Below are 11,341 nucleotides of genomic sequence, written 5' to 3' on the forward strand. Positions count from 1 at the left end.
GAGGACAGGGTAGCCCACTCCAAACAAGGCCCCTCTGGTTCTTCACCAGGGAGCTGATGCTACAGGGTCAGCTCATTTAGGTGGTAGGGGGGGCCAGGATCTATCCAGGCCTCCATCTTGCCCAAGTTTTCCTCTTACTCTCAGCATCTTGCCTGTCCCATCTCCTGCCCAGGTCCCAGATCTAGCTGAAGGCTCAGAATAGGGGCTTGGGAACCTCAAGCTGGGAAGTGAGCAGTGAGCTCAGGGCCACCCCAGGGAGGCTCAGCTCCTCAGCCTCAGGGCAGGGGCAACTTCTGGAGGTGGTAGAACTCAGAGCTATGGCAACCAGGAGGTCCGTCTCCTCAGAGGATGAGCATTCTGACTGTATTTCCCCTTCGTGCCCGCTAAGGACACAATCTACCCTAGGCCAGGGCTCAGTTTGGAATCGTGCTTTGGGCCCAGATGAGAGAGCTGTTGAGAGTAGGGGTCAGGGACCCACCTGGGGTCTTGGAATGCTGTGAATGAAGTCATCTGGCTTATATGTGGGCGGCATTGGTGGAGGTGGCATTTGTAAACTGAGGTGGAGGGCATAAGGAGCTTTGACAAACTACAGAATGGGAGGGAAGTTGAGGTTCCCAGGGACCACACCAGCCCAGATGCTCACACTCCCTTCAGGCTGATGCCCTCCTTGGGGCCTCCCTCTGAGGCTGCCTTTGACCCTGCTGTTGGTCCTGTGGTGGGTAATGTGGTTCAGACCTGTGTTGGAGCTGTCAGGCAGGCCAGGAGAGGCCCTTGCCAGCCCAACTCTCACACCTTGGTCAGGATCAAAGAAGGGGTTTGGCTCAAATATGAGGCAGAGGAGAGAGGAAAGAGGGGGCTCCCTTGGGCTCAGGGTAGCTGGGAAGGGGGAGGAAAGAAGTGAAATTTGCTGTGCACCTACTGTGTGTCAGGCATTGTGCAGAGCTTTTATATTACAGTTTCTTTCTTCCTATAACCTGAGAAGGAAAGGATATTCTCTCCACTTTACAGGTGAGGAAACAGAGGCCCAGAGAGATTAAGGCACAGGGACAAGGTCACATAGCCTGGAAATGGCAGGGCTATGATTCAAATCCAGGCAACTTGATTTTAAACCCCTGGTTTCTGCTCCCACTACTGCCTCCGACTCGCCCCCCAGGTGACCCTGTCTCTTCCAGGATTCACTGTGCTCATGTATACCTGTGTGTAAGTAGGCTTCCTTGAACTGTCAGGCAGCAGCTGTGGGTGACCACGTGTTCTACATTCATGGAGCAGCACACAAGAAGGGTGTACCCCTGGGTGCCCATGGGTGTCCACATGACCTGTGCTTACCTACTGCACCTCTCCACCTGCCTTTCCAGCTCCTGAGCTTCAAGGGGCAAGATAGCTCACATTTGCTTTCCTCTTTGAGGTGGGGCAAACTGACCTTGTGTAAGGGGCCTCCAACATGGCAGGAAGGAACAGAACATTCCCAAGGCAGGGCCTGGCACTGATAAAAAGGAGATGCATCTCTCTCACTGGCCTTGAGATACAGGGCATGCTAACTAGTGGGCGGGTGGGCAAGCTACAGTCAGGTCTATGATTCTGAATGAGAAATATGCCTCCCCGGGGCCCCTTTTCCATGTCAGTCCCGGAACCTGATGCCCTGATGGGGCCAGTATGGGACAAGAACTGGTATGACTCCCAGAGCTACCCAACAGGGGAGAGGCTTGGGGATTCTGGGCAGGGCAGAGTTGACCGTCACCCACCCACAGCTGATTTGAAAAGCCTTTGTCCATCCCCGAGTCCTCTGGTAGAGATTGTTTCTTCATTGTCTGTGACCTACAGCCCCTGTTCTTTTTCTAATGCCATACTCAGGGGTGTTGGCTAGGAAGGAAGGAAAAAAGAAAGAGTAAAGGGTAGGAGAGGGAGAAAGGGAAGAAAGAAAGAAACCCACGCTTGTCACGTGCCTCCCACTGGCTCTCACATTTTATTTAATCCTCACAACAACTTCGTAAGGTAAATGTAACATGGCGTGACTACCCATTTTAAACAGGAGAAAATCAATACTCAAAGCCCATGACAGCAACCCCTCCTTGTATAGAGGTTACACTAAGAGAGGAGCCCAAGCTCACACAGCAGGGACAGGATTGAGCACCACAGTCCATGGTTTGCCTCTCATGACTCTGTGCCCTGTCTAGGGAGCCCTGGACAGCAGGGGCATTGTCTGACTCCAATGCTCCCCGGGCAGACAGGGGTTTACGGGGGCCAGGGGGTCCCCCAGTCTTGACTATCATTCTACCCTCTGCCCCCACAAGGCACCCTCCATTCTACTCTCCTGGGACTGAATGAATAACCAGGCACAGACCCCACCCACATGCATGGAGATGTCCAGGAATGGCATCTAGGCACAAAGAAGGAGGCTGTGCTTCTGGGCACACCTGCTCTATAGCCCTTCATTCCCTCATCTGTAGAATGTGTAGATAACACAGTGGGACCTGCTCCACTCTTTTGGCTTTCTCTTGTAGGACTCTAGAGGTATAGCATGGAGGGCCCAGAGCTGGGAGGTAGGGGACCTGGCTTGATCACTGACATGACATGCTGGGTGGTCTGAGGCAAGCCCCTTATCCAAACAGCCCCAGTTTCCCCTCTGAATAACAAGAGGCCTGTTGCCCTTGCTGACTTCCACCACTTGTTCCAGTCCGGACAAGCCGAACTTCCCAGGTCGTGGATATGAGTTCCGAGCCATCAATGAGGTCCTAATTCTCACATTCTGTCTTGGGGAGTGTAGGGAGATAGTCTTGCCAGTCCTTCGTTGACTCAACATGTATCACAAAGTGCCTATTCTGTGCCAGCTGCCTTCTCCACCCTGCTCTTTAGCTCAGTCTTGGGTGGGTTCACCTGACATGTGATATTTGGGTGAGGAGGCTTAAGGGGCAGATCAGCTTTCAGTTCCTCCAAGCCGCCCAGTGGAAGGACACACTTGGGCTCTGCCATCAGACCCAGCTGGGTTTAAATCCAGGCTACACTACTCATAAACTGAATGACCTGGAATGACTGTCCTACTCTCTCTACCATATCTTTACTGTGTGGTAGAAATAAACAAACAACTCTCTGAGCCAAGTGTGTGCTGCAAAGTAGAGACCATCAGTCCTATGTGACAGGTGGTTCTGTGGTTAATCAGACACGACAGTCAACATATTGGTCCTGGAAGCCCACTGGGATGCCTGGTTGTGGTACAATGGGGGAAAACACACACACACACACACACACACACACACACAGAATCTTTATTCCCAGTTCCTGGCACACAGCTCCGTAAACCCTTGGAATCTCCAATGTGATAAGAGTGTCTTTTTATGTTAATGAGATGACTGGTGGTGGGGTGCTCCTAATAGTTTTAGGGTGGGTTCTGGTCATGAGGAGGATCAAGGCTGTTAGAGAGTTGAAACTTTCAGCCCCACCTCCCACCTCTGAGGTGGATCCATGGGCTGGAGAGTAAGTTCAATCTCAATGACCAATGATTTAACAAATCATGCACACGTAATGAAAACTCCATAAAAACCCCGAAAAAAAGGAGTTTGGACAGCTTCTGTGTTGGTGAGCACATTGAGATGCTGGGAGTGTGATATACCTGGAGAGGGCATGGAAACTCCATTCACCCCCATACTTGCTCTATGCATCATTTCCATTGGGCTTTTCTGAGTTACATCTTTTACGATAAAGTGGTAAATGTAAGTAAAGTGCTTTCCCAAGTTCTGTGAGCCTTCCTAGAAGATTATCAAACCTGAGGCAGGGTTTGAGGGATCCAGTGGGTCAGAAGCAGATGACAACCTGGACTTGTGATTGGAGTCTGAAGTGGAGGCAGTCTTGTGGAACTGAGTCCTTAACTTGTGGGATCTTGATGCTAACTCCAGGTAGTTAGTATCAAAACTGAATTGAATTGGAGGACACCCAGCTGGCGTCGGAGAATTGGAGAATGGTATTGGAAAAGACATCATGCACTTGATGTCAGAGTGTTCTGAGTAAAAATTGTCCACTGGTAAATGGTGGCCATTGACGTTTTTACAGACTGACAGATTTTTGCATAACGGCTCTTCTTAATGAAACACCAACTTCAGCCTGACCCTCAACCCTTGCACGGCATCACATTGGAAGCACGACATACCAAGAGGCTGGGCAGCTTCTGCCCATGTTACAAAGAGAGCAGCTGAGGCTCAGAGAGGATGAATGAGTGCCTACTGAGACAGCCTCCTGAGCCTTTTGCCCTAAAGAGAAAGCACCCCCGTGGGGTCCTTGGGCCTGCAGAATGAGAATGAGTGTCAGACAAGCCGGGGTGGGAGACTATACATCCACCTTCCCCTAGTGTCTGTCTGGTCAGCCAAACAGGGAGGCTTTTGTGGTATTTGGACAACTTTGATCTCTGGACTTTAGGTTCCCCAGAAAGACAGGAGGAGGTTCCCATGCCATCATCTACGCCACTATCTCGTCTTATTTTTTTACTTTTTTGGAGGTTTTTCCCCCCTGGTTTCAAAAGCAGTATGCAGGTATTATACAACTTTAAATTGATAAAAATTAACAAAGTGGATGTTTCTGTTACCCGTTCCTTCATAAGACCACCAATGTCTGGTTTGGTCGGGTATTAATTCACTTAATTTTCATAAAACTGAGAAGTGGATACTATTATCCTTATCTACACATGAGGTTGTTAACAGCTACATAGTATTCCACTGTAAGGATTTATCAAAATTTATTCAACCATTCTTCTGTTTCTCAGTATTATAAACAGTGCTACAAAGAACATCTTTATATATCTTTGCACATTTAATGTAAATATTTTATAGGAAAAATTCCTGCAATTGAACTTGATATGTCAAAGAGTCTCAACAATTTTGGTATGATAGATTTTCCAATGGTCCTCCAAAAATACAATCCCATGTTCCCTGTCTACCAACAGAGTAGGGGAAAGGCCTATTGCCCCACCATGTCATTCCTGCCTCTTCTTGGCCTGGGATGGAATTTTAAGCCTGCCCAGGAAGCAGCCAAGCACTGGAGAAGGGGAAGTTTCTGGACAGATAATCCTGCTGGTCATGCCACACACCACTGTTTTCATCTCCCCAGCTAGCCCTGCATACCACCCATCCCACCCCCACCCCACCATGTGGGACACCCTAGGACCCTATGAAAATGACTTCCCTCTCCTTTCTGCTATTTAACTGTACTAGTCAAAATGTACAGACAGGGTCAGGAATTAGAAGCTTAGATTATTTACTCTGTGACCTCAAGCAAGTGATTTATCTTTTATCTTTTCTGAGACTGTTCCCTCATTACTGACGTGGAATAAACATAATTCTGATTCACCTAGTCTTCCTGAGGGACAGAGGAGAGAGTGTCTGAAAGTGCTGTGGTTCCTGCCAAGGGCCAGGCAGAGACCAGTGGTTTTGTTGGCTAAACTTTGGGTGGGCTTTGAGTACACAGATGGATGAGCCAATGCCCTAGCCTCAGGAAGCTCACAGCTGGCTAATGGCGGGAGGGAGATGCAGAAGGAGGAGAGTAGAAAAGAAGATAGAGAAGGATAGAGGTGGGCTAGGCCTAAAACTAGCCCCACTGCCTCTTTTCAAACAGGGATCCTCGGGCTTGGCTTGCTTCTTCTAGGACCATTTGGGTAAGCCCAGGCTGACCCTTAGGCTGCTCTCCTCGGGAAGTCTTCTTGTCTTTCCTCAGTGCCCTTAGAACCCACAGACACTCTAGGACAGGCCCTGGACACTAGCTTCCACGCTGTCTGCTGTTCTTTCTCCAGCTGCTTCTTTCCTCCTCTCCTGGGCCCTCCCACCCCACCCCGCAGCTCAGCCTAGCTTAAGGCAGGAGCTCATGGAAGACTACCAGATGTGGTATTAGCCCTGGGTTCAAATCTCAGCCCTGCTACCTACCATATGTGAGAACCTAGGCCAGTTATGCCATAAAATGGAGACAATAGTTCTTGCCCTGCCCTGCTCTCAGGGAAATGAGATTATGACCATGAAGCCACTTTGGCAAAGGGTGTATGAGTGTAAGCTGTGTTGGCGACCAATGCTTCTCAAACTTCCTACATCCCAAAATAAATGGGCAATGGACTTATTTTTATTTTTAATCTGCCATATGTATATAATTATGCAAAATACAATAAAAATAAATTACTAGAAAAATTAAATTAAAAAAGTAAACTGTAAGCCCAGTTTTTTTGTATTATATCTAACAGTTACCAGATTACTCTATTAAACTGATGTAAATGTTTCTAACACTCTCAATTTATGTATTTATTTTTGTCATGAACTGGTAAGGGAATCCAGTGTTTCTCGGGCCACACTTTGAGTGGCACTAGTATAGATGCCTCAGAGCCCACTGGAGCACATGGGCTGATGGCACCCTGCTCTCGCCCCAGCCAGTTGAATGACTTGCCACTCTGGTTCTCCAGCCCTGCCTTTGTCCCCGCTGCTCCCTCCCAGAACACCTTCTCCCCACATGCCTGATCCCTGCTTTGTCTTTTGAGGCCCAACTCAAGCATACCCTCTTCCAGAGAGACTTCTCTGACTCCCAGGCTACAAGCCAGTCCTCCTTCCACTGAACTTCCACATTCCTCAGCACTATTCATGTCCCTCTCTGAGTCAGTGGTGGGCATGCTCACTCTCCCATGCCGAGTTGTGTGGAGGTAGGCAGAAGCAATGTTATAAGTATCTGAGCATCCCCTGTTCCCCCAACCCCTGGCTCAACTGAGGGCCTGATACCAGCAGGCAGTTAATATGTGTGCTGGATGGACAGATGAGTGGGTATTTGTGGGAGGAGAGGGGATGGATGAAGAGACGGAAGGTTAGATAGATGTATAGATGGAAAGCTGGATGGACGGATGCAGATTTGACTGATAGGAGATGGATGGATGAATGGATAGATGGAAGAAGAGATGGATGTATGGGTTACAGATTATGAATGAATAGACAGATAGATGAATAAACAAATAGGTGGACGAACTGACTATTAGGGGATGAATGGATGAATAGGTAATGACTAGATGAACAGATAGATGGATAGATGAATGTATAGGTGGACAGATAGCTGGAAAGTCACTTGAGCTCCACTCTGTTGTGCTTTCTCCTCTGCCTCTCTTCCTTAACCCTGCTCAACTCACATCAAGATCAGTGGTTCTCAATTAGGATCAGAGATAGTCTACATAGGGCTTTTTTTTGACTTGGCATTTTCATAATTTAAAATGTACAAACAATATGAATTGCTACTTGTAGTATCACTAAACGAAAATATAGAAGCAGAAAGTCTATAAATGTAAGATATGCTTCTTGCAAAGGAAAGTGGTTTTTTTTCATTCCTGATATGTTAAGATCCATATTTTTAATAGGACAATTAATTCAATCCAACTAATTCAATCCAACTTCCTTACTTTAATGTGATCATATTTATCAATTTTTCCTTCATGATTTATTCACCCATTTCGCTGATGCAAAAACTGAGACCTAGACAAAGAAAATGACTTCCCAACTTACTGCCTGTTAGAAATACAGCTAAAACTCCTCTTTTTCTCTCCCATCCACCTCTCCATCTTCACTCCTTGACTCTCAAGAATCCCCACCACCCACCCACCCCCACCAGCCAAGGCAGGATTCAGGGAGCCTTCCTGATTTTGTATGTGTATGCATATGCAAATTCAGTTTCTCTTCTAAAAAAAGTTTAGGTCTAATGTACACATAAAAAGTGCACACATCATAAGTATCCAGCTCAATGAATATGCACTGTGAACACACTCAAGTAACTCGAACCCAGATAAAGGAACAAAATGTTAACAGCACCCCAGAAAGCCCCTTCTTGATCTCTTTTAGTCACCAAGGCTGAACACAACCCCGACTCCTAACACCATAGATTAGCTTTATACAAATGAAATCATATGGCGTATACCCTTTTGCTCAACATGTCAGTGAAATTCTTCCATGTGGTTGCATTTGATTGTGGACTGTTCACTCTCATTGCTGTGTTCATATTCATAGTGTGACTGTACTGCAATGTATTTATCCACTCCCCTGTTAATAGACATTTGATTGTTCCTCATATGAGTTAATTAGAATAGTGCTGCTCTGAATAGTCTTGTACATGTCTTTTGGTGCACGTACGCACACATTTCCATGGAATTCCTAGGTCAGAAGGTATGTGGATGTTCAGCTGTAGTAGATACTGACGAGTAGTTTTCCAAAGTGATTGTGCCAAGTTACATTGTCAGTGGCAGTGGATGAGGTTCTGCTCTCTCCATACCCCCACAAACAATCAATCCTTTGAATTTGAGAAGGTAGGCACTTGTGGGGCGGGCTGGCAGTAGGTTGCCTGCATCTGAATGTCAGTTCTCTTTTTACCTTGGGACCTTCAGCAAAGCCAGTTTCTTTGTCTACGAAATGGGTTGAAAATCATGGAGCTGTTATGGAGATTCCATAGACCATAAGGTTAGGCCCATAAACGTTAGCTATTTATCGTTAATTCTCACAACAACCCACTGAATCACATTCTCTCTCAGAGCCTCAATTTTTCCTTCTATAAAATGGTGATAATTATACACAATACTAATGCCCACATACACACACAGTGGAGAGGATTACCAACAAATGGAATTGTATATTAAAGTGCCTAATTTTTTTAATGAGATATAATATGCATATTATAAAATTCACCACTTTTCAATGGCTCTTAGTATATTTACAGAGTTGTGCAACCGTCAGCACTATCTAATTCCAGAACATTTTCACTACCTAAAAGAAACTCCATACCCATTTCTCCACACCCAGCTACTCCCAACCCCCAGCAACTGCTAGTCTACTTTCTGTCTCTATGGATCTTAAAAGTACTGAATCAGCTTTTCTATATTTTTTAACTTTTGCAAAAGTGAAATACCTTGCACTGGGACAGGATCATAATATACACTTAATAAATGTTATCTGTGTGCATATAGAAGGATAGATAGATGAATAGAGCACACTTAGTAGGTAGATATAATGTAAACTCATTCGTTCAACAAATACTCAATTGCGCATTTACACTTGAGAGAAAAATGGTCTATAAGATGTGACTTGCTTTCAGGGAATTTGCCATCTAGTGGGAAAGAGAGGCATGTGCACCACTCACGGTGATCGCAGAGCAGATAAACTGAGAGTTGTATCTGAATGAGCATTGTGGGAAGTCAGGGAAAATGTCAGAGATGGAGGTGGCACTTCTAGGATGCGTGAGCTTTCCCAATATGGAGGGGCAGTCTGGGGGAGAAATCCTGAGAACTAAGACTGGCACAGAGGCAGAGTGTGGTGTCAGGCTGGATTACTGGGACAAGTAAGTCTTCACAACCCAGTCAGGACTTCATTCTGCACCTCCACAGCTGTGAACAAGACTTATGTGTATCAAGAGGCTATAAACACTGGATAGTGGATGACAGAGGCCAAATGGAAAAGAGAGCAAGAGGGTGAGCCGGGCCAGCTCACACAAGCCTGCGCTGTCATCTGGGCAAGAGCACCTAAACAAGTTGTGGCCACAGCCAGGCCCGCCATACTACTAGCTGGTTTGACTTCTCCAGTTACACTGTGGTTAGAATCATTCTTAAGAGGAGAGGGCATTAGCCCATAGGTGAAGGAAACTTGACCTCAGAGTCAGACTTGGTTCTGTCCTTTCTTAGCTGGGGATGTTGAGCAAATGCTTCACCTCTTGAGCCTGTTTCTTCACCTGTAAAGTAAAGGTGATATTACTTACTGCAGTAGGGTTAGAGATGCTGGCTCCAAAGTGTTGGACAGTGTCTGGAATGAGGAATGCATCCTTTCTTAAATAAGCAGATAGATTGGAGAGGTTGGACAAGGCAGATGAAGCACACATTCAAGACTCCAGCAAGGTTAGGATATTAAAACATTTCTTTTTAAAAAAAAAAATTAGGATGGATGGATGGATAGATAGATAGATAGATAGAATTTTAATTGAAGATGTCATTATGGGAGAAATCAGAATTTGTGGACTTCATTGTATTTATTGTGCAATTTAGTGTTTTGTTTTGAACTACACTGGGAGTCATGGTCTTTTCAGTGCTTAGGCCTCCAAAGGTGTTATGGAGGGCAGAAATGGGTAAAGTTGCCTGTTGAGGACCAAATGGTGACTGGGGAAGAAGAGAGGCATAGGGTGAGGGAGATAATCCACCCTTCTGAGACCCACCTCAGGAGAAATTCTCTTGAACCACAGGAGATTCAACTAGGATATATTCTCCTGGAGACAGGAGCCCCAGGGAAGCTTGGTGGGGTGAGCTGGGGATGCCGATAGAAGACTTAGAACCAGGGGTAGTGAAATTTGCAGGACCCTAAGAAATCAATGGATTTAACACCCCATTTTATAGGTGGAGAGACAGAGCCTCGATAAGGAAGATATTTGCCCAGGGTCATTCATGGAATTAGTGGCAGAGCAAGGATCAGTTCAAGTCTCTGCTTAAGCCAGTGCCCCTGTAACTAGGAGATTTCAAGGGACCCTGCTTCCTGCCTTGCCCCACTGCCTAGTGACCACCAGCTCCTGTTGGCATCATGCCCTCCTCCAAGTATTTTCCAAACCCCACAGTGGATACTCACTGTGGGGTTCAGAGACCCTAGCACACAGTCCTGCTTTAGGTCCCACCGGCCAGAGGAGAAGCCAGACAGGCACGTAAGGGATAAGTCATGACCCTGTTGGTCTCTGTGCCCAGGATTCCAAAATGACCACTTAGGGATAGCTCTCTCTCCAGAATAATTAGACACCTAAGGCCCCCCAGACTTTGACAGGGATGGGCAAGGAGAATGTATCTCCTGAACAGCAAGGGTAAGGGGGCAAGGAAAGAGTGGAGAAAGCAGCTGGGGATCCTGGGAATGTGAGGTGATTGTTTGGCAGAGACATAAGGTACCCAGCCAAAGGACATAGGTGGGTGGACAGGCAACCTTCGGTAACCATTTCTGTACCTTGCGAGGTCCCAGGGGCCCTCGGGCACTGCCATTTGATTGTAGGAGCTGTGGAACCCTACCATGGACGAAAGCACTGTGTGGGAAACTTTTCTGAGCCTACAGCCCCCAGATGATCACCTCCTGTGACCATCTGAAGGCCATAACTTCTGCAAAGCCAAAGGGTTTAGCGTTTGCCTCCAGCTCTCCCCTGCCCCCAACCAGGGATAGCCCTAGGTGGGAAGTCTGGAATTCTTTTAAACTAGGCTTTGTTGCTATTCCTCCTCTGCAGATACTGGGTGTTTTTCCACTCCTGTGGACTCTGGTGCCCAATTGAAATGGGGCAAGAACCCCACCTCTGAGGAATGTTAAAGGTGCCAGCAAGGTGACAGGTGTGAATGCCTCAG

At 46.8% G+C, this 11,341-nt stretch overlaps 1 long non-coding RNA gene across 1 annotated transcript in view; it reads right to left on the reverse strand.

Annotated features, from left to right (window-relative positions):
- LOC120591784 (uncharacterized) overlaps positions 1-11,341 on the reverse strand; it is a 44,148-nt gene that overhangs the window by 7,979 nt on the left and 24,828 nt on the right. The gene's annotated exons all lie outside the window — the stretch shown is intronic.

The sequence above is a fragment of the Pteropus medius genome, unplaced genomic scaffold, assembly GCF_902729225.1.
Source record: "Pteropus medius unplaced genomic scaffold, Ma_sr-lr_union100, whole genome shotgun sequence".
NCBI classification, from domain to species: domain Eukaryota; kingdom Metazoa; phylum Chordata; class Mammalia; order Chiroptera; family Pteropodidae; genus Pteropus; species Pteropus medius.